The sequence below is a fragment of the Macaca thibetana genome, chromosome 14 (genome assembly GCF_024542745.1).
Source record: "Macaca thibetana thibetana isolate TM-01 chromosome 14, ASM2454274v1, whole genome shotgun sequence".
NCBI classification, from domain to species: domain Eukaryota; kingdom Metazoa; phylum Chordata; class Mammalia; order Primates; family Cercopithecidae; genus Macaca; species Macaca thibetana.
Genome location: NC_065591.1, coordinates 1,478,738 through 1,503,166, shown reverse-complemented (window position 1 = coordinate 1,503,166; position 24,429 = coordinate 1,478,738). Strand labels below are relative to the sequence as shown.

At 46.6% G+C, this 24,429-nt stretch overlaps 2 protein-coding genes across 14 annotated transcripts in view; one reads left to right on the top strand and one right to left on the bottom strand.

Annotated features, from left to right (window-relative positions):
• LOC126935852 (uncharacterized) overlaps positions 1-24,429 on the bottom strand; it is a 104,024-nt gene that overhangs the window by 39,684 nt on the left and 39,911 nt on the right. The gene's annotated exons all lie outside the window — the stretch shown is intronic.
• MOB2 (MOB kinase activator 2) overlaps positions 20,167-24,429 on the top strand; it is a 155,954-nt gene continuing 151,691 nt past the window's right edge. The window contains exon 1 of the mRNA XM_050757961.1: positions 20,167-20,170. The gene's annotated coding sequence lies outside the window, so the exon portion shown is untranslated. The remainder of the gene's footprint in view (positions 20,171-24,429) is intronic.

The following is a 24,429-nucleotide window of genomic DNA, read 5'->3' as shown; positions in this document are numbered from 1 at the left end:
GCTCATTTAGCCAAAGCCTAGCTATAGGACTGGCAGTGTTGCCACACAGAGCACAGAACGGGGTGGTAATTAGGGCTCTTTATAGGCATCCTGGTTCTCCTCTCCTTCTGGGAACAGGTCAGATGGCAGGTGGTAGAGTGGCCCTTCCATGAGCCCTCTCTAAGGCAGGTGTGACCGTGTGATTTGCTTGCCTCAGTGGGAAGAAGTTTGAAGCACGTGCTGCAGTTTTCTGAATTCTCTGTTTCTTCTCCCCACTGTGACCACTAATGTTCCAAGCAGTGGCTGCTGCTTCCAACTGAGTCCCAGAGTGACGAAGCACAGAGCAGAGTCACCAGCTGATGTGCAGTGACCTGCGATGTGAACAAGAAGCAAGCCTGTGTCATGTGAAGTCACTGAAACGTGGGGGTGGCTTGTTTGGGCAGCATAATTGGTCTATCCTGGTTGACCCAGAAACCGACCAGAACAAAAACATAGCATTGAGACCTTGGTTTATTGGTCAGGAGGTGGGTGGAAAGGAAAGTTATCAGAGGCGAGAAAGGTAGTTGTTATGTATTTGGTAAGACTGTCCCAGATCGTGTATCCCTGAGGGAAGAGTTCAGAAAACACAAGGCCCCTCCTGCGTGGGTTGTTGTGGCTGCATTTATCAAAGTATTACAAGAACAGGGTGAGCTCAAAAGAACCGGCTGGTTTACCAGCCAGGAGGAGAGTTCTAGAAAACCTGGAGAAATCTGGGGAGCTACAGAGTTCTCAGTTCTACCTGGTAAATGGTAACACTTAGAAGTCCTTTGAGCAGCAAAGGACAATTAAAGCTGACATGAGGCCGGGCGCGGTGGCTCACGCCTGTAATCCCAGCACTTTGGGAGGCCGAGGCGGGTGGATCACGAGGTCAGGAGATCGAGACCATCCTGGCTAACACGGTGATACCCTGTCTCTACTAAAAATACAAAAAAATTAGCCGGGCGTGGTGGCGGGCGCCTGTAGTCCCAGCTGCTGTGGAGGTTGAGGCAGGAGAATGGCGTGAACCCGGGAGGCAGAGCTTGCAGTGAGCCGAGATCACATCACTGCACTCCAACCTGGACGACAGAGCTCCGTCTCAAAAAAAAAAAAAATGCTGAAATGAAAGGAACCCTCTTTAAGGGTACACTTTGATGAGACTCCATGAGGGTGGACCACACTGCAGGTAGGGAGTTGGTGGCCGCATCCAGCCTGGCCAGTGGGGCGGGAGGGGCTGCTGTGGGGTCAGTGGGTCCGGAATAAGATGCTGGAAACTTCTCCCTCCATGGCTGACTGGGCGTTCTCTTTGCTTGGCCTGTGGCTCCCGTGGGTAAATTTATGTCTTGCTATGTGATGAAGAGATTTCTCCGGGGAAGAGGGGGAGGTGTTTGGCCCAGGAAGGACCCAGTGACCTGCAGATCAAAGACGGCCTCCCTACCTCAGTAATGGGCACCAGAGAAAAGCCTGCTGCCAGCCGTCCACTGGAAATGGGCCCAACAGAACCAATGCTGTCTGTGCTTGGGGTGTGGGGGGTAGAAGAGAAAGCAAAAGAAAACCGAAACCTTCCTTAATAATGAACAGATGACACATGATAGTTAGCAAGATGTAGGACACAGTTGTAACTCTCCATGAAATCAACAAAGAGAAAATCGAGTGTTGGATATTTCATGCATAATTTTTTGATAAAATCATAGGATTGCCTGCTGCAACATCCTTCATTTCACAGTTGACCATTACAGAATGATGCTGAAGGGAGTCACATTGCAAAAACAACTGAGCTCCTTCTCATCCTTCACGAACGCCTCTCTTTGAGGTCAACCCACCCCGTTGCGAGGCCCCTATCTTTTCTCCTTGGCCAGCTTCTCTTTCAGGGTGAACTGCCTGATCTTCACTGTGGTGGCCTTGCCTGGCTCCCAGCAGAGGTTCTCCAAAGTCACTTTCATCAACGTCACAGAATCCTACATTTCTTTTTTTTTTTTTTTTTTTTGCAAGCATTGCAATTTTACTTGAAATTTGCATTGTAAATATGACTGTGGAATATTTACTTAAGAGAGCTGGTTCTGCAAAGACATGGAAGAGATCTGGGAGGGGGTGTGTGTGTGGGAATAAGTGATATTGTTAGTAAATGAGCTGCTTCATGGAGAACACTTTCAGAAGTGGTCAGCCTGGCCCCGTCTCTGCTAAAAATACCAAAAAAAAAAAAAAATTAGCTGGGCATGGTGATGGGCACCTGTAGTCCCAGCTACTCGGGAGACTGAGGCAGGAGAATGGGGTGAATCCAGGAGGCAGAGCTTGCAGTGAACCAAGATCACACAACTACACTCCAGGCTGGGCAACAGAGCAAGACTCTGTCTCAAAAAAAAAAAAAAAAAAAAAAAATTGGTCAGCCTGGGCTGGGCATGGTGGCTCACTCCTGTAATCCAGTTCTTTGGGAGGTTAAGGAAGAAGGAACACTTTAGCTCAGGAGTTCAAGACCAGCCTGGGTGACATAGCAAGACCCCATCTCTACAGAAAAATAAAAAAAATTAGCTGGGCATGGTGGTGCACACCTGCAGTCCCAGATAATAGGGAGGCTGAGGTGGAAGAATCTCTTGAGCCTGGGAGGTTGAGGCTGCAGTGAGCTATGATTGCACCACCACACTCCAGCCTAGGTGACAGAGTGAGACCCTGTCTCAAATAAACAAATAAATAAATAAATAAATAAATAAATAAATAAATAAATAACATTGTCAGCTTGTTTGCTTGTTTGTGGTTATTTTCTTTCTCCTCATTCTCCTTCTCCTCCTCCTCCTCCTCCTCCTCCTCCTCCTCCTCCTTCTCCTTCTGTTTTTAATAGTCTCCCTGCGCTGCCCAGGCTGGTCTTGAACTCCTGGGCTCAAGGGATCCTCCTGCCTCAGTCTCTCGAGTAGCTGGTGCTACAGGCATGCACCACTGCTGCCAGTGAATGTTTTCAAGACCTGATGGTTTCCCCCCTAGGAATCTTGGATAATGAGCGTAGAGAGACCTGGCATGGAGCCTAGAGATGCTGGCTGGGTGTGGAGTGGTCACCGAGGGAGCATCTTAGCAGGAATCTCTGGTCAGAGTGATCGGGGAACCAGACTCAGTCCTGAGACAAGCAGGGGACACCTTCAGCTCACGGACAGCAGACTGTGGAGCTGCTCAGCCTCTGTAATTACATAGTCCAATTCTTCAGAATCATCTACGTATCTATCTCTCATCTATGTATCTCTGTATCCATCTATGCATGTATGTATATATGTATCTAGCTAGCTAGCTATGTATCTATGTATCCATGTATGTATGTGTGTATGTATTGATCTATCTATCTATCTATCTATCTATCTATCTATCTATCTATGTAGGGACAGAGCCAGCCCAGTGCAGAGCCCTGGCTGCCTTTCTGTGCCCAAAGAGGGCCAGACCCTCCACACTTGTGGGTATTTCTTGTCAGGCAGGACAAGAAACTGAGAAAAGAAATAAGACACAGAGACAACGTTTAGAGAAAGAAAAGTGGGCCCAGGAGACCGGCGCTCAGCATACAGAGGATCTGCACCGGCACCGGCCTCTGAGTTCCCTCAGTATTTGTTAATTACTGTTTTCACTATCTCAGCAAGAGGAATGCAGCAGGAGAGCAGGGTGATAGTGGGGAGAAGGTCAGCAAGAAAACATGTGAGCAAAGGAATCTGTGTCACAAATAAGTTCAAGGGAAGGTACTATGCCTGGATATGCACGTAGACCAGATTTATGCTTTTCTCCACCAAACATCTCAGTGGAGTAAAGAGTAACAGAGCAGCATTGCTGCCAACATGTCTCACCTCCTGCTACAGGGCAGCTTTTCTCCTATCTCAGATTTGAACAAATGTACAATCAGGTTTTATACTGAGATATTCAGTTCCCAGGGGCAGGCAGGAGACAGTGGCCTTCCTCTATCTCAACTGCAAGAGGCTTTTCTCTTTTACTAATCCTCCTCAGCACAGACCCTTTACGGGTGTCAGGCTGGGGGATGGTCAGGTCTTTCCCATCCCACGAGGCCATATTTCAGACTATGACATGGGGAGAAACCTCGGACAATACCCGGCTTTCCGGGGCAGAGGTCCCTGCAGCTTTCCGCAGAGCATTGTGCCCCTGGTTTATTGAGACTGGAGAATGATGATGACTTTTCCCAAGCATACTGCCTGTAAACATTTTGTTAACAAGACACATCCTGCACAGCCCCAGATCCCTCAAACCTTAATTCCATACAACACATGTTTTTGTGAGTTCAAGGTTGGGGCAAAGGTACAGATTAACAGCATCTCAGGGCAAAGCAATTGTTCAGGGCACAGGTCAAAATGGAGTTTCTTATGTCTTCCCTTTCTACATAGACACCGTCACAGTCTGATCTCTCTTTCTTTTCCCTACATATCCCCCTTTTCTTTTTGACAAAACTGCCGTCGTCTTCATGGCCTGTTCTCACTGGTCACTCTCCAGAGCTGCTGGAGACACCTGTCGACCAACAACAGACAGAGCAGGCATACACGGATTAATATGAAATTTACAATAGTGGAACTTCTGATGGTTTTAACCCAAGTGACGGGGTTAAGGTTTGTGAGGCCGTCAGCAGCGTTCACCATTGCCTCGGTTTCTGGCACCAGATTTAAACGGGCTTTTGCTGCCTCAAAAATTTGTTATTTTAATTTTGAAATATCTAAAGTAAGATTATCTTCTCTTCCTTGTAGATGGCATCTACCCATGTCCCAGTGATGCTCAGACTCATTATAGGCTCTGGGTGTAATACAAAAATCTGACATATTCCAGTCACACTGTAACTGAGAAAGATATTCCAAGCTCACGAGCCTATCTCCCATCCAAATGACAGTTTGTCTAAGATCATTAATTTGGTTTGCCAATTTTTGATCTATTTGCGTCTGAGAATTCCACGATTTTGAGGAATTCTTTTGCCAATTATTTACATATTCTGCAGTTTAAACAGAGGAGTGTAAAGCAATTCTAGCAGCCACCGTAGTCACTGTGACTGCAATAAGACCCATAATCACTGCAATCAAAGTAAAAATGAATCTTTTGGACCTAGTTAGAACTTTTAATACTTCCGTTAAAATATGGACGGATGGGGCCGGGTGCAGTGGCTCACGTCTGTAATCCCAGCACTTGGGGAGGCCCAGGTGGGTGGATCACGAGGTCAGGAGATGGAGACCATCCTGGCTAACACGGTGAAACCCCGTCTAAACTAAAAATACAAAAAAGTTAGCCAGGCGTGGTGGCGGGTGCCTGTAATCCCAGCTGCTCGGGAGGCTGAGGCAGGAGAATGGCGAACCTGGGAGGTGGAGCTTGCAGTGAGCTGAGATCACGCTAGTGTACTCCAGACTGGGCGACAGAGCAAGACCATCTCAAAAAAAAAATATGGACAGATGGGGAAGCCTTCCATGGTTGGTCCATGGACACAGGGATCCACACGCCCTCTGTTGCCCTTACCAGCAGAATATGGTGCTGCCAATCAAAAGGTGGATGGATGCAAGTAAACAATCTATAATCTCCACAGGTTATAGTTTGGGAATCTGGTTTAATAACTATGTTTCCTACAACTAGCACATATATAAGGAGGTTTTACACAACTTTGGAAATGAATTGTCAGATTGGAATTTAGGTTAATAGTATAATATGGCTTATGATCGCTTGTTCCTATAGCTTGATTTCCAGAACAAATTTTAATGTGGTGCGAGGCCCACACTAAGCTTTTATAATTTGGGATGTTCAGGATCAGTAACAGGTCGAGGAGATGAAATTCCCTTTTCACCCCATTTCCATGGATAGGGTGATTCTAACCTTCTATACACCTGGTCCAGCCTTTTAGTTAAATTATAATCATAGGCTGGATTAGTGGGCCAGACGGATGGTGCCTGTGAACATGAGTGAGTCTGGCCCATACAATCATAATATAATTGGCCTCGAGGGGCCCAGTGTATAATGGTTCCAAATTCATCGTTTTGTAATACCAACGCAGTCTCAGCCACACATTCTTCCCAAACTAAGACTTCTGGGTCTTTCGATTCTTTGGGAATTTCCTTGGGGCAAGGCTTTCCCTTAGGCCTAAAGTTTAAGGATCTTTGATAAGAAGAATCTTATAAATTATTTATCTGTGACATTCCACTTACCACATGATAAGTAAATCTACTGGTGGCACTGACAGTAGGTGCTTCTACCAACCAATTTTGGGTTGTAGGCATTAAGCATCCTGGTGCCTTCCCCAGGCACATAGGAGGATAATGATACCCAGTGGAAATATTTATCGTCATTGCTATTTCTTCAGGTGGGGCAGGGCCACGGTCATCTGTGGGGCCTGGTACCCATGCACTATTATTAACATATACTTCAGTAGGATTATCCATCCATGTGACTGCCCGAATTAAGGGCAGGAAAGGCACATAGGCCCAGGAAGTATAATTAGCTGCACCTGCTCCTGCAGACATGGGGAGACTCACCCCCGTTTGACACAATCATCAAAGCTGCAAGCAGCATATTCTCTGGAGTTCGTGTTACCCTTGTTTTCTTCAGGCTTTTTTCAGCTAACTGTGTCAGCTCCGCTTTCTTGGTGGATGGCAACTTCTTCTGTAAGTTATAGGTACCCAAACTGGACGCTGATTTTCTTCTGGTGAAACACAAGCAGAGCCTCTCCCCCACGTTATCCCCTTCTCTATTTCGCACGTTCTACTGCTGTCTTTCTACCAAATCAGTTTTCCTTCACGTCGGCTGTTCTTTTTACCAGTAAAATGTTGTTCTGCAGAAGTAGTGGTCTGATTTTCATAAATGTTAAAAAAATTTAAAGTGTAGAATGCTAGATTAAGTTGCATCTGGGGAGTGTTATACTCCTTACTGTCTTTTTCCTTTTTTTGTTTCACCAATTGAGCTTTGAGTGTTCTATTAGTTCTTTCCATTGTGGCCTGTCCTTGAGAATTATAAGAGATTCCTGTTGTGTGTGTAATTTTCCACTGACTTAAGAATTTTTTTAAAGGATTTACTACAGTATCCTGGCCCATTATCTGTTTTAATTTTTTCTGGAACTCCCATGACTGCAAAACAAGATAATAAATGTCTTTTAACATGGGAAGTACTTTCTCCTGTCTGGCAGGTTGCCCATATGAAATGGGAATAAGTATCAACTGTCACATGGACAAATGACAATTTTCCAAATGAAGGTACATGTGTGACATAACTCATTAGGACGTAGACCTCTGGGATTAACTCCTGCCTCCTCAGTGGGCAGGTGTAGGACTTGACAGTGGGTGCAACGTTGTACAATATTTTTTGCCTGTTTCCATGTGATATCAAATTTATTTTTTAATCCTGTTGCATTTACATGAGTCAGGGCATGAAGTTCTTGTGCTTCCATGAATGCAGATGATACTAGCAAGTCAGCTTGTTCATTTACCTTAGTTAAAGGCCCTGGTAAATTAGTATGTGCTCGAATAACAGTAATATAAAATGAGAAATTTCTTTTTCTTACAATTTGTTGTAACAAATTAAACCGCTGGTTTAACTGATCATCCATACTATATTTGATTAGGGCTGTCTCAACATCCTTTGTAGCCTGTACTACATATGCAGAATCTGACACAATGTTAATAGGCTGATTAAAATCTTGTAACACTGAAATGACAGCAACCAACTCTGCTCTTTGAGCTGAGTGATATGGAGTTTCAACGACTTATTTTTTGGCCCTGTGTAAACTGCTTTTCCCTTGCTGGAACCATCAGTAAACACCACCAGAGCATTTTCTCAAGGTTTATGTCTGGTAATTTTAGGTAAAATCCAAGTAGTCAGCTTTAAAAACTGGAAGATTTTTGTTTTTTGGGTAATGATTGTCAATAATTCCCACAAAATCAGCAAGACCAGTCTGCCCTGCACCAGAAGTGATAAAGGCTTGTCTAATCTGTTCCTTGTTTAAAGGAACAATGATTTTATCAGGGTCACTTCCACACAATTTTACTATTTGTAATCTTGCCTGACCAATTAATGTAGCCATCTGATACAAGTACAATGTAAAAGTCTTAATCGTACTGTGAGGAAGGAAGGACCACTCCACAAGATCTGTGTTTTGAACAATAATGCCTGTTGGAGAACGTGCAGTAGCAAAAATCAAAAGTTGGAGTGGGGCTAAGTGATCTATTCTATTTACTTGTGCTGACCAAATTTTTTCTTCAGCTAATTCAATTTCTTTTGTTGCCTCAGGAGTTAATGTTCTTTTACTATTCAATTGTGGATCCCCCCTCAAGATAGAGAACAAATTTGACACGGCATAACTAGGGGTGCCTAGAGGTGGCCAAATCCAATTTATATCTCCTAGCAATTTTTGAAAGTTATTTAATGTTTTTAATGTGTCTTTTCTTTTTTTATTTTTTGTGGTTTAATTTTCCTTTCCTCTACCTGCATTCTCAAATAATGAAAAGGAGTCAAGGTCTGAATCTTATCAGATGCTACTGTCAGTCGCGGGTTTGCAACCTCTGTCTACAGAAATGTGTAACAGTCAATTAATTTCTCTCTCATTGCTGCAGCACACAAAATATCATCAACACAATGAATGATCTAACAGTCTGAAAACTTGTCTCTAACTGGCTGAAGAGCTTGAGCTACAAAAGTCTGACAAATAGTTGGACTCTTAAGCGTTCCCTGAGGCAGGACTTTCCACTGAAACCTGGTGGCTGGTTCTTTATTATTTATGGCTGATATAGTAAAAGCAAATTTTTCAAAATCCTGTTTTGCCAGAGGAATGGTAAAGAAGCAGTCCTGCAGATTAATGATAATTAGAGGCCAGTCTTTGGGGATCACGGTCGGAGAGGGCAGCCTGGGCTCCAGAGATGCCATGGATTGAATTACAGCATTAACGGCTCTTAAGTCAGTTAGCCTGCGCCATCTGCCGGATTTTTTCTGAATTACAAACACTGGAGAATTCTAAGGAGAGAAAGTGGGTGAAACATGTCCTTTTTTAAATAGTTTTTTAACTATTTTATGTAGTGCCCCCAAATTTTCCTTAGGGAGTGGCCACTGTTTGACCCAGACAGGACGCTGCGGGGCGAGACTGAATTGCTCCTTCACCGTAGTGGACTGTAACTTGGGCCATAATGGGCACAGCCAGCCGAGTGGCAGTGGACCTGGTTTCAGGCTCCCTCCCCCAGCACTCACTCGACTGAGGAGGAGGTGGCCATCCTGGTTTTAACCCCAATGGCCCCAACGGTTCTGCACATTTTCCTTCTCATTTTAATGTCTCAGGATATAGTACCTCCTGTAATTGATTGTAGTCAACATTTTGCTTTGACCGAGCCGTTACAGACTCTGCTACATATTTACAGCGTGAACTTCCCGTTCCTTTCCAGGATTCTGTCCCTGCCTCTTCCTCCCAATCTATTACACAGCTTTCAGGGGCATCAGAAACTGAAATGCTGTCTTCCTCTATTTGAAACGGTTCTAAAGTTGCTTCAATAACGGCCCAATCATTCCATACTGTCCGTGGGATGATTTTACCGTCCCTACTTTCTTGTATTAACTATTTGCCAATTTTTCCCAATCTTTTAGATCTAAAGTTCCCTGTTCTGGAAACCATGGGCAGAATTGTTCTATTGTTTGAAATAGCATAATTAGATTTTCTGTGGAAGCTTTGACTCCCCCTCTTTTTAAAAGAATTTTAATGAAGCTGAGATAAGAGGCATATTTACTTTCATTTTGCCTCTTATCTCAGCTTCATTAAAATTCTTTTAAAAAGTATGTCCCATTTTTACCCTGGGTTCCTCTGAGCACACAAGCTTACTGCAAGGCTGACTGTGATGTACTTGGGAATCTCTCATCAACTGTCCTCAATGCTCACGTTCTTAGCATAACTTCACCCTAGAGAAAGGCCCCACATTGGGTGCCAGATGAAGGGGTGCTCTGCTCCTCCACACCTGTGGGTATTTCCTGTCAGGAAAGACCAGAGACTGAGAAAAGAAATAAGACAAAGAGACAAAGTATAGAGAAAGAAAAGTGTGTCCAGGGGACCGGCGCTCAGCATACGGGGGACCTGCACCGGCACCGGTCTCTGAGTTCCCTCAGTATTTGTTAATTACTATTTTCACTATCTCAGCAAGAGGAATGCGGCAGGAGAGCAGGGTGATAGTTGGGAGAAGGCCAGCAAGAAAACATTGGAGCAAAGGAATCTGTGTCACAAATAAGTTCAAGGAAAGGTACTATGCCTGGATATGTACATAGGCCAGATTTGTGCTTTTCTCCATCCAAAAGCTCAGTGGAGTAAAGAGTAACAGAGCAGCACTGCTGCCAACATGTCTCGCCTCCTGCCACAGGGCAGCTTTTCTCCTATCTCAGAATTGAACAAATGTACAATCAGGTTTTATACTGAGAGATTCAGTTCCCAGGGGCAGGCAGGAGACAGTGGCCTTCCTCTTATCTCAACTGCAAGAGGCTTTCCTCTTTTACTAATCCTCCTCAGCACAGACCCTTTACGGGTGTCAGGCTGGGGGATGGTCAGGTCTTTCCCATCCCACGAGGCCATATTTCAGACTATGACATGGGGAGAAACCTCGGACAATACCCGGCTTTCCGGGGCAGAGGTCCCTGCAGCTTTCCGCAGAGCGTTGCACCCCTGGTTTATCGAGACTGGAGAATGGCGATGACTTTTCCCAAGCATACTGCCTGTAAACATTTTGTTAACACAGCACGTCCTGCACAGCCCCAGATCCCTCAAACCTTAATTCCATACAACACATGTTTTTGTGAGCTCAAGGTTGGGGCAAAGTTACAGATTAACAGCATCTCAGGGCAAAGCAATTGTTCAGGGTACAGGTCAAAATGGAGTTTCTTATGTCTTCCCTTTCTTCATAGACACAGTCACAGTCTGATCTCTCTTTCTTTTCCCTACATGTGCCACCAGCTGCTTCTCCTCAGTCTCTATTGCTGAATTCTCCTCCTCCAGGCCCTGAGCACTGGGCAGTGCCAGGTTCAGCGTGGTGGGAGTATCTCTTTCTCTCCTGCAATCTCCTCCATGTCTCTCACAACACCTTCCCCTCTAGGTTCCCCACTCACAGGCCCACGTGCCTGCTTCTCATTGCTATCTGGCCTTTCAAACTAAGCACATCCCAGACTGAACTCCTTCTCTTGTCCCTGAAACCAGCACCTTCCCAGCCTTCCCCATCTTGATTCACAGCAGTTCCATCTTTCCCAGTGCTCAGGACAGAAGCCTGGGCATCCTCTCGACTCCTCTTCCACCCTCCACATCCAATCCAACAGCAAATCTCCAAGGTTCTACCTTGGAAACATATTTGGAATCTGATTCGCCAGTTGCCTAATTGGTGATTTATCCATTGACTGCCTTCACTGCCACCACCTGATATCAACAGCATCTCCAGCTTTCCAGTTACTCTCCCACGCCCTTTACAAACATGACTCCCTCAGTAATCATGAGTATCTGTGAGGTATGCACTCCTTTTAAAATTTAACTTTTATATTTGGGTGATTGTAGATTCACCTGCAGTTACTCATAAGAAGACACAAAGGGGATCTCATGTACCCTTTGCCATGTCCCCTCTGATAGCATCTGGAATGCATGTAACATGACAACACAGTGAGGATATTGACCTCGGCACGGTCGCAATACAGATCATTTCTCTCGCAAGGACCCCTCGCGTTGCCCTGATGCAGCCGCCGCATTTCCCTCCCGTCCTCCATTTCTGTAATTTTGTCATTTCGAGAATGTTCCATGAAAGGTTACACAGTGTGTAACCTTTTGAGACTGGCTTTTCCTACCCAGCACGATTCTCTGGAGATTCATCCAGGTCATCAGGCGTCTGTCATTTCTGCCATTTCATGGCTGAGATGTGTCGCCGGGCAGGGGTGGACCAGCGTGTTTCCTCTTCACCCATCAAGAGACATGTGGGTGTCTCCAGCATTTGGTGATCATGAATAAACCTCCTGTAAACATTTGTGGACAGGTTTTCCTGATCTTGAATAAACCTCCTATAAACATTTGTGGACAGGTTTTTCTGATCATGAACAAACCTCCTATAAACATTTGTGGACAGGTTTTTCTGATCATGAACAAACCTCCGATAAACATTTGTGGACAGGTTTTCCTGATCGTGAACAAACCTCCGATAAACATTTGTGGACAGGTTTTCCTGATTGTGAACAAACCTCCGATAAACATTTGTGGACACGTTTCCCATGTGCACACGTCTCTGGGATAAATGCCCAGGAGTGAGATCGCTATTCTGAATGGTGGTTGTGTGGTTAGTTTTTTCATAATCTACCAGCCTATCTTCCGGAGTGGCTGTACCATTTTGCATTCCCACCGTCAACATACGAGTGGCCCAGCTTCTCTGCCTCTTGCCGGGATTTGGTGTCGCTGCTATTTTTTTGCTAAGCCAGTCTCATAGGGGCATCATGATATCACATTACTGGTTAGTTTGTCTTTCCTAAAGTCTGAGGATGTCAAACTTCCTCTCACATCCTTCTTTGCCATCTGTACATCCTCTTCAGAGAATTGTCTCTTCAAGTCTTTTGCCCATTTTTGGATTGGATTGTTTTTGTTTGTTTGTTTTTATGTCTGATTTGCTGTTGTGTTTTGAAAGTCCTTTACATAGTGGAGATTTGTGTATTCCAGTCCTTTGTCAGATATGTGGCTTGTGTAAATATTTTGGTTAGGGTGCAAGGTTATTTTATTTATTATTTATTCACTATTATTTTTAGACAGGTTCTCACTCTGTTGCCCAGGCTGGAGGGCAGTGGTGCAATCATGGCTCACTGTCCCCTCGATCTCCCAGGCTCAAGGGATCCTCCCAGCTCAGCCCCCAAGTAGCTGGGACCACAGGTGCACACCAGCATGCCTGGCTTTTTTTTTCTTTTTTTCTTTTTTTTTTTGTAGAGATAGGGTCTCACTATGTTGCCTAGACTGGTCTCAAACTCCTGGACTCAAGTGATCCTCCTGCCTTGGCCTCCCACAGTGTTGGGATTACAGGCATGAGCCACCATGTGCAGCCAAAATTCTTTTTAAAATACTGCTGAATTATATTATGAATAGGATATTTTTCTTTTCCTCTGCCACAGCAACTGGCTGCCTGGGTTATGGAATGAGACGCAGAGCCCCAGGTGTCTTGTGGTGGTGGGAGGTGTGGGCTGACTTAGCTACTGAGATCTTGGTGTGGTTTGTTGCTGCAGCATAACCCAGGTCATCCTGACTGTCACTGGGTAACTGAGGGGCTGGAAAAGAAAATGTGCCGAGAAAGGCAGTTTCCACAGGATATACAAAAATCTATACTGCATTAGTCAGGGTTCTCCAGAGACACAGAACCAGTGGGAGATTAGGTACATAGGTAGATTAGATAGATAGATAGATAGATAGATAGATAGATAGATAGATACATACATACATACATACATACATGCATACATACAGAGATACATGCATAGATAATAGATATAGACATAGATGGATAGATAGATACAAAGATAGACAGATAATAGATAGATATATCAATACATAGATGAAATTATATATAGATACATAGATGATAGATATACAGACACATAGATACATACATAGGTAGACACATACATAGATAGATAAATAGATACATAGATATATGGATAGATGATAGGTAGATAGCTACATAGATAGCTACATAGATAGATACATATATACACAGATACATAGATAGATACATGGCTATATAGATAGATAAAAGATAGATAAATAGATGGATAGATACGTATATAGATACATAGATGATAGATACATACATAGACACATAGATACATAGATACATACATACATACAAACATACATACATACATACACACAGAGAGAGATACATAGATGATTATGAAGAATTGGTCCATGTGATTCTGGAGGCTGAGCAGCTCCATGATCTGCTGTCTGTAAGCTGAAGACCTAGGAAAGCCGGCCGGGTCTTTCAGTTCAAGTCCAAAGGCCCGAGAACCAGGGAGTTGATGGTGTGAGTGTGAGTCCGAGAGCAGGAGACCGATGTCCCAGCTGGAGCCGTCAGGCAGAAGGGAACTTCCTCCACCTTTTGATCTGTTCAGACTGTCAGTGGATCAGAGGAAGCCACTCACACCAGGGGGGGCATCTCTTTCCTGGGTGCACTGGTCCCAGTGCTCATCTCACCCAGAAACTGCCCTCACAGACCACCAAGAAATAACATTGAGCCAAATATCCGGGCACCCTGGGATCCAGCCACATTGACACGTAAAATTAACCATCTCGTATACCAACCTGATTGAAGATTTTAAAACAGATGACAAAAGTTTTCAACTTTTACAGAAAAATATATCATTATCTCAGAGAAGTACTTCCTAAATAAAGCCCCAAATACTCTAATTATAAAGGAAGAGATGAGTGAATCGATAAGTTAAAATTAAACACTCAAGGATTTTCATTTAACCAAGGAAACCCTCACGAGAATGCAAAGATGAACCACGGAGGATCTTGCAACATAAAAGCCGACCATGGCTCAGCATTTGAAAACACAAAGAGCTCACACAAATTAGTAAGCAAAGAAAACAACTAAATAGAGGAACCAGCTCACACACATCAGCAGGCATTTTAGAAAAGAGGAAAGACTTTGTGGGTGAGGTTACCTTTGTGCCCACGGGCTTCATAGGTTGGTGATGAGGGTGGGGGCTGGAGTGAGGAGGCATTTCCCAGTCTTAGAACTACAGCTTTGGCCTTCAGCATTCTCCCATTGCCTGCGTGGCACAGGGGCCCTCTCCAGGGTCTTTCTCCTGCCTTGGTTATCTATTGCAATAGCAACGGGTTTTTTATTTTTGAGATGATGAACTTGGTTCTAAAATTTAGCTGGAAAGGTAAAGAAATTGGAAACAAACGAAACAATCTTTAAAGAGAAGAATGAAGTTGGAGTCTCACAATACTTGACTTCAAAACCTCCCGTAATGTCACAGTGATGCTGTGTTTGCAATAGGAAGCGGCATACAGACCTGTGGAGCGGGGCACAGGAACAAACTCACCATAGCGTCGGCCAATTCGCATTAAAAACACCAGCGATTTTAGTGGGATAAGCATGGTTTGTTTGTATTTATTTATTTATTTATTTATTTATATTGAGACACAGTCTCACTCTGTCACCCAGGCTGGAGTGCAGTTCTGCAATCTTGGCTCACTGCAACCTCCACCTCCCGGGTTAAAGCGACTCTCCTGCTCCAGCCCCCTGGGGAGCTGGGATTACAGGCACCCACCACCATGTCTAGCTAATTTTTGTATTTTTAGTAGAGACAGGGTTTTGCCGTGTTGGCCAGGCTGGTCTTGCACTCCTGACCTCAGGTGATCTGCCCTCTTTGGCCTCCCAAAGTGCCGGGATTACAGGCGTGAGCCACCACGCCCGGCAAGGATGGTCTTTTTATCAAATGTTACTGAAAGACTTGGATGAAAATGTGAAAAAATGGAACTCAACTCCTGCCTCACATTACACACAGAAATTAGCTTGAGATCCATCATAGAACTAAACAGAAAAACCAAAACTCTAATGCCTCTAGAGGAAATGCTTGGAAAAAGGGTTTTCAAAGACGTCACAAGAAAGCGCTAGCTGTCAAAACAAATGTTAAATTGGACTTCAAAATCAAAAACATTTCCATATAAAAAGAAGTTTAGACAATAACAAGGCAAGCCAAATACTAGAAAATTATATATAATATATATATTAGGCTGGGTGCAGTGGCTCATGCCTGTAATCCCAGCACTTTGGGAAGCCAAGGATCACGAGGTCAGGAGATCAAGTCCATCCTGGCTAACACGGTGAAACCCCATTTCTACTAAAAAAAAATACAAAAAATTAGCCGGGCGAGGTGGCAGGCGCCTGTAGTCCCAGCTACTTGGGAGGCTGAGGCAGGAGAATGGCGTAAACCCGGGAGGTGGAGCTTGCAGTGAGCAGAGATTGTGCACCACGGCACTCCAGCCTGGGCGACAGAGCAAGACTCTGTCTCAAAAAAAAAGAAAATTATATATAATATATATATTCTACATACATATATATTATACACACATACACACATGTATATGAAATATGTATGTAAATATGTATACATACATATGGCAAAGCACTTCATACATACATTCTTCATATGGAATTTATGAAGAGTTCCAACAACTCAATAACGAAAAGACCAAAAAAATCACAATAAAATGGGCAAACAATTTTTTTTTTTTTTGAGACGCAGTCTGGCTCTGTTGCCCAGGCTGGGGTACAGTGGCGCGATCTCAGCTCACTGCAAGCTCCGCCTCCCGGGTTTACGCCATTCTTCTGCCTCAGCCTCCCGAGTAGCTGGGACTACAGGCGCCCGCCACCTCACCTGGCTAGTTTTTTGTATTTTTTAGTAGAAACGGGGTTTCACCGTGTTAGCCAGGATGGTCTGGATCTCCTGACCTCGTGATCCACCCATCTCGGCCTCCCAAAGTGCTGGGATTACAGGCTTGAGCCACCAGCGGCTGGCAAACAATTTTAACAAGACCTTTTAACAAGAAAGATGTGAAAATGGCCAGTAAGTGCAAGAAAGGATCCTTGCAAACGTTAGTCATCAGAGAAACGCAGGTCAAAATCCACACGTGATGCGATTGTACCCCCATGTGATGCCTCACATTTGAAAAGGCGCCGGGCGGTACTGTCAGGCCTGGAGCAGCTGACAGTCTCAGGCATCACTGGGGAGGGGAAAGCAGCACGAGCGTTTGGACAGCTGTCCGTTTCTTAGAAAGTTAAACACACACTACTTTATGGTCTAGCAAGGCCGGTCCTCAATATTTAACCAAAAGATTAAAACTAAAAACACGAGTACGGAAGGACTGGAAGGCATGATTACGTGTCACTCATCATAGCCCCAAACTGCGAACAATTCAAGTATCTATGAATGTGAGACTGGGGGAACGCAGCAGAGAATACTGTTACATGGAATAAAGGGGGAGACCACCCTCATATTGTCTTATGCCCAATTTCTGCCTCCAAAGAAAAAAGAATTAAAAACTAAAATCCACAGGCAGACAGCCCGGCACCACACCCTGAGCCTGGTAGTTAAAGATCGACCCCTGACTTGATCGGTCATGTTATCTGTAGATTACAGACATTGTGTGGAAAAGCACCGTGAAAATCCCTGTCCTGTTCTGTTCTGTTCTAATTACTGGTTTGTGCAGCCCCCAGTCACGTACCCTCTGCTTGCTCAATCGATCACGGCCCTCTCACACACACCCCCTTAGAGCTGTGAGCCCTTAAAAGGGACAGGAATTGCTCACTCGGGGAGCTCGGTTGTTGGAGATGTGAGTCTGCCGATGCTCCCAGCTGAGTAAAGCCCTTCCTTCTACAATTCGATGTCTGATGGGTTCTTGTCTGCGACTCGTCCTGCTACAGAAACACTACGCGGTGATTAAAAAAGAAGAACGAGGCCAGGCGTGGTGATTCATGCCTGTAATCCCAGCACTTTGGGAGGCTGAGGCGGGTGGATCGCCTGAGCCCAGGAGGTCGAGGCTGCAGTGAGCTGTGAGGGCACCACTCTGCACTCCAGCCTGGGTGACAGAGCAAGACCCTGTTTCAAAAAAAAAAAAAAAAGAAGAAGAAGAGCAAATCATTGACACACAGAATAACATCATGAGGGAAAGAAACCGGAGTACATTTCTAATGATTTCATTTTTGCAACAGGCACAACAGGTCAGCAGAGCTGTGCCTGGAGCGATGGGTGGGAAGGGAAGGCCGTGAAAGTGAACCTCCTGCTGGGCGCGGTGGCTCACACCTGTAATCCCAGCACTTTGGGAGGCCGAGGCAGGTAGATCACAAGGTCAGGAGATCGAGATCATCCTGGGGAACACGGTGAAACCCCGTCTCTACTAAAGATACAAAAAAATTAGCCAGGCGTGGTGGCGGGCGCCTGTAGTCCCAGCTTCTAGGGAGGCTGAGGCAGGAGAATGGCATGAACCTGGGAGGCGGCGGAGCTTGCAGTGAGTGGAGATTGCGCCACCGCACTCCAGCCTGGGCGACAGAGCAAGAGTCCGTCTCAAAAAAAAAAAAAAGTGAACCTCTGGGGGTGGAGCAGTTGGTCATGGTTGGGGTGACGGGCACACGAGTACATGTTTAGCGGAACTCATGGAACCGTACACTCCATATATGCGCAGAGCCCAGGAGGCCAAGGCTGCAGTGAGCCAGGATCTCACCACTGCCCTCCAGCCTGGGTGACAGAATGAGACACTGTCTCAAAAAAAAAAAAAAAAAAAAAAAAAATGCAGCCCAAGCCTGCTGGCTCAGGCCTGTCATCCCAACACTTTGGGAGGCCAAGGCGGGCGGATCACCTGAGGTCAGGAGTTGGAGACCAGCCTGGCCAACATAGTGAAACCCCATCTCTACTAAAAATACAAAATTAGCCGGGTGTGGTGGCGGGTGTCTGTAATCCCAGCTACTCGGGAGGCTGAGGGAGGAGAATTGCTTGAACTCGTGAGGCAGAGGTTGTAGTGAGCCAAGATCGCACCACTGCACTCCAACCTGGGCAACAGAGTGAGACTCAGGAAAAAAAAAAAAAAATTTCACTGCATGTAAATTTTACCTCAATAAAAAGCCAGGCGCGCACTTTGGAAGACCGAGGCCAGTGATTCACCTGAGGTCAGGAGTTCAAGACCAGCCTGCCCAACATGGTGAAACTCCATCTCCACTAAAAATACAAAAAATTAGCTGGGCCTGGTGTGGGTGCCTATAATCCCAGCTACTAGGGAGGCTGAGGCAGGAAAATTGCTTGAACCCAGGAGGCAGAGGTTGCAGTGAGCCGAGATCACATCACTGCACTTCAGCCTTGGTGACAAGAGAGATACTCCTTCTCAAAACAAAACAAAAATTAAAATTAATCTTTTAGAAAATAAAGTGCATTAGAGAAGGCGCCTAATCAAAATTTTTGTAGGCTTCAAGAAGAATAAATCTGAAGAATATCCAATGATTTGTGGAATTTTTACAAAGACTTAATTGAGGACCACTTGAAAGCATTAGGAAGGGTCGTGTTCCTCTGTTCCCTCTGTGAGCCCAGCTCGTCTGAAGGGAACGTGGGTCTAATCCGTGTCGTTAGGAGTGAGCTGAACCACAGGAGGAAGAGGTAAGAAAGGCAAAGGAGAACCAGGGCCACACTAAAATCCACGCTCTTCAAAACTTTGTTTTACAAATTTGACAAAATATTTATACTGGAAGTTTTTAAGCGGTGGAACCTATAGGCAGCCTTTTCTTTCAGCTTATTTTTTTAAGTTTTGCCTTATTTATTTATTTTACAAAATGACCACCGTTGACATAAACACCAATGCCAGGGGGTGGAGGGTCTGTATCAGTGAGGAGAGCCCTGAGCACCAAGGACAATGGTCCACCTGCCAGCCAAGCCACCACCGCCTCCCGGGCTCCTGGGACACCCACTGGAGACAGAGCCCAATGTCTTCTAACAAAGGGAAACGCCTATGAGGAAGAGGCCAAATTTAGAAACCAAGGAAAGTAGAGCTTGGCTTGAGCTGATGGCGGCTCATAGGACGGTGAAGAGATTAAAAATAACACTTGTGCATGTGAAACAGCAGAAACAACAACAGAAGTATTCATGTGATCAGTACAAACACCTGGGCAGGAATATAAAGAGCCGGGGCTCAGGGAGCTCCACACCTGCACCTGCCACCTGCCTCTCACCTGCTCCTCTACCTGCTCCACCCTCAATCCACCAGAACCATGGGCTGCTGTGGCTGCTCCGGAGGCTGTGGCTCCAGCTGTGGGGGCTGTGGCTCCAGCTGTGGGGGCTGTGGCTCCAGCTGTGGGGGCTGTGGGGGCTGTGGCTCCAGCTGCTGTGTGCCCGTGTACTGCTGCAAGCCCGTGTGCTGCTGTGTGCCAGCCTGTTCCTGCTCCAGCTGTGGCTCCTGCGGGGGCTCCAAGGGGGGCTGTGGCTCCTGTGGAGGCTCCAAGGGCGGCTGTGGCTCTTGCGGGGGCTGTAAGGGGGGCTGTGGCTCCTGTGGAGGCTCCAAGGGGGGCTGTGGCTCCTGTGGAGGCTCCAAGGGGGGGGGCTGTGGAGGCTCCAAGGGGGGCTGTGGCTCCTGTGGAGGCTCCAAGGGCAGCTGTGGCTCTTGCGGGGGCTGTAAGGGGGGCTGTGGCTCTTGCGGGGGCTGTAAGGGGGGCTGTGGCTCCTGTGGGGGCTCCAAGGGGGGCTGTGGTTCTTGTGGCTGCTGCCAGTCCAGCTGCTGCAAGCCCTGCTGCTGCTCCTCAGGTTGTGGGTCATCCTGCTGCCAGTCCAGCTGCTGCAAACCCTGCTGTTCCCAGTCCAGCTGTTGTAAGCCCTGCTGTTCCCAGTACAGCTGCTGCAAACCCTGCTGTTGTTCCTCAGGCTGTGGGTCATCCTGCTGCCAGTCCAGTTGCTGCAAACCCTGCTGTTCCCAGTCCAGCTGCTGTGTCCCCGTGTGCTACCAGTGCAAGATCTGAGGCTCTGCCCACAAACCTCAGCTGGTCCTACAGATCTGGGCCTCCAGGAATGACTGCAGCTGTGGCCTGAATTCCTGAAGCATGTCTCTGAGCCTGTCCTCCTCTGGACTAAGGCAGCCTAGTGTTCAGGGCTCAGTACTCAGCCGCTCAGCCTCTGAGGTCATGAGGGCTTCCGGCGTGCTGGGTCCTGCTCATCAATTCTCCCAGAATCCCCTATTCCTTTCCTGACCTCACCACTTCAACCTTCTCAGGGTGTCAAGATCCCACATCCCTGGGCCCCTCCTGTGAGCCTGCTGGAAACACGCTGAAACTGGAATCCTCTGACCTGCTGCCACCTCTCCCAGGTCCCTGCAACCTCCTGTCTCCTCTACCCTTCGTCTTCATCCTGCCTGAGCTGCCAGAGCTCTGATTGCTTTTGGAGTTGATCTAGAGGACTCAGAATTATTAGAGATCCCAGGATCCTCTCCTGAGGAGGAGGGGTGCCCAGTCTCCTCTTCTACCTCCGACCTGGCCTGGTTTCTTTGCCCCAGGGCTTTGCCTTGTAAGTACCCGGGCTGGATCTTCTAAATAAATACGATCCGTACCTCCTACGAGTTTGTGTTGTGATTCTTTCGTTTCAGCCTCTGTGTGATTAGAGAAATGTACAATTTTCACTGAGTTGCCCTCCCAGGCATTTGGGAACCCCCTGTTCCCTGCTATGTGAGTTTGCTAGGGCTGCCCCACAAACCATGTGGCTTCAGCAACAGGAGTGGATTGTCTCACAGTCTGGAGGCCAGAATCTGCCATCGAGGTGCCGCAGGGCCGGGTCCTCCTGAGGCCTCTCTCCATGGCTTACAGATGCTGCCATCCCTGTACCCTCACGTGCTCGTCCCTCTGTGTGTATCTGCATCCTCATCTCTTTGTATAAGGACACAGATTAGATTAGGGCCCACCCTAATCCATGAGGTCCACGTTTTAACTACTCACCCTGTAAAGACCTATCTGTAAATAAGGTCCCATTCTGAGATACTGCGATGAGGACTCCAACATATGAACCAGGGGGCATAATTCAGCCATGGCATCCACTTGGGTGGGGGCCTCACCATCTTTCCCATCTTCTGGGACACAGAATTGGGAGGCCCCTTGGGCTTCTCTCCCCGACAAGTCGCCAAATCCCACAGCATCTCCTAGAAGACATCCTACAGACATCTCCTTCCTGCCTCCTTGTGACACTTCCCTATGCAGACCTCTGCTTCAGGCACCCACCTGTCCCTTCCCTGCTGCCTCTGTCAGCTCTGGCTGCCAGAAAAAAAAACCCACAAAGTAAGCCTGGAGGACTGAACAACAGACACCATTTCTCCCAGTTCCGGAGGCTTTAGGGCCCAGGCCACAGTCCAACAGGTTTGACTCGTGGGGAGGGAAGGCAGGAGCCGGCGGAGGAGGAGGTGGGCTGCAAGGCTGGAGCCCCCAGACCCAGGCGTCTGTAACAGCAGAGCACTGGAGGCTGCTTGGGAAGCCAGCGTCTCACAGGATGGCAGGCTGTGAGCGCCTGACAAAACTGTGACAAGAAAGTGAAGACTCAACAACACAGAATTTTTAGAAATTGCTTCTGAGTTTCTGTTTTAGTAAGTAAGGTTGACTAAACACTATTCACAACCCTTCTAAAAGGAACTTCTAAAAGGACATGGTGAAACCCCATCTCCACTAAAAATACAAAAATGAGCTGGGCGTGATGGTGGGTGCCTGTATCCCAGCTACTTCAGGAGGCTGAGGCAGGAGAATTGCTTGAACCCGGGAAGCAGAGGCTGCAGTGAGCCTAGATAGCACCACTGCTCTCCAGCCTGGGCAACAGAATGAGATTCTGCCTCTAAAGAAATAAATAAATAAAGCTTAAAGTGCTATATTTAAAACATATGTTTTTTAAGTCACTGAGCTGTTGAAAAAATAAATAACCTTCAGAGCCAACAAGCAAGAGAGAGATGAACCCACAGAAGAAGGTGAAAGTCAAAAACAGCCTCCACCCCTTGCCTGGACCAGAAAGAGACACTCTGTTTTCTTCCACCTGTGATATCGCTTCCATTGTCAGTATGAATCTGAGAAAAACGTAGTTTCTTTACGCTCTCACACAGACCACTCTCATTCCTAATGTGCGAGTTTTCCCCACACCACTCAATTTTCTGCCTCTTTCCACACTGAATGATTCTCTGACACCAGCTGGGTGTGCTGCAATTCATTCCCATCCTGAAACAGGGTTCATTTCAGATCTCACAGGCAAAGGGCTGAGTCCCACAAGACTGTCCCCATTTGAGATGTTGACATGGTTTGGCTGTGTCCCCACCCAAATCTCATCTTGAACTGTAGCTCCCACAATTCCCCTGTGTTGTGGGAGGGACCCAGTGGGAGGTAATTGAATCATGGGGGTGGGTGTTTCCTGTGCTGTTCTCATGATAGTGAATAAGTCTCACGAGATCTGATGGTTTTATGAAGGAGAGTTTCCCTGCACAGGTTCTCTTCTCTTATCTGCCGCCATCTGAGATGTGCCTTTCACCTTCCACCGTGATTGCGAGGCCTCCCCAGGAGAACTGTGAGTTCATTAAGCCTCTTCATTTTGTAAATTGCCCAGTCTTGGGTATGTCTTTATTGGCAGCATGAAAATGGACTAATACAGATGCCAGTCACGAGTCCAGGCCTCCCAAGCTTCTAACCAACGGGCTATAAATCAGGGTTCACACTGATACCTAAAATGAGTGGCTGAGGCAAAGCTCTCTATCCACCAGGGTTTACTAAGTCTGCTTTAAGGCGCATCTGGGAGAAATGCAAGACGCAGGCACATCTGTGGCTGTTTTCCCAAAGAGGTTTTTGGGAAGTTTGGTATTTATACATTTCCTTAAAGGGAAGCAGGCAGGTAGGAAGAGGCAGGTAAGCGTTAGGCCAATGGTTGCATTCCTGTGAGACTTTAGTTAGTGCCCAGTAAGTCTGCATTTTACATGAGGTAAGGTGGGCGTTTGAGGAGAAAGGGGACTAAAGGAAGAGCCAGTTGTGCAGACCTCTCCGGGTAGGTGGAGGAGGGACTGGTGTCATCTTGTTTTTGTTCTGCTCCTGGGAAGATAAACTCATAATCTATACGATCGGTGTGGAATGGAAGACTTTTGTTCTGGGAGATGGACTTGGATTGCAGGCCTGAAGTCACAACGGGCACGTCCTTGTTGATGGCAGGACACACATCTTGAGAGGTTTTGCAAACAGTACGGCGCATATTTATCAGTGATTTGCGGGGGCAGTGTCCTGAACGCCTGAGGCCTTTGCCGTTTCCTGGGCCTGGAGACCGAAACACACCACAACACAGGCTATGGAGGAACAGGGCTGCTTTTGCGAGAGGGCGGTGCCACTCAGCCTCCGGGCTTAACTTTCCCTTTGGCCTAAGGAGTTTGGGGGTCCTGAGATTTTTATTTTCCTTGACTCAACACCACCCTCCTTGGGTTCGATAATCTGCTAGAACAGCACCCAGAACTCAGGGAAACACCTGCTTATGTTTACTGGTTTATTATAGAGGATGAGATCAAGGACACAGATGAACCCCCAGGTGAAGAGGCGTCTAGGGTGAGGTCCAGGACGATCCTGAGTGTGGGAGCTTTGTCCCGTGGAGCCGGGGGCATCGCCGTCCTGGTGGGGGGATGTGTGCACCAACCGGAAGCTCATGGGATCTCACTGTTTGTTGGGGTGATCAGACCCAACACGAGGTCATGGGGGCGACGAAGTCCAGCGGAGTCAAAGGAATGAGGAAAAGACAGTTTGAGAGAGAAAGTGGGACCAGGGGGCCACCGCGAGTGTGGAGGCTGCGAAGGCTCCGAGCTCTGGGAACCCAGGCTATTTATTGGTGCCCAAACAAACAGGTGGTGAGGATGTGGGGGTTGAAAGGAAACAGTGTATCAAGTGAATGAGAAACATATGACTCCTTGAGATAAAGGGAGTGCTAGAA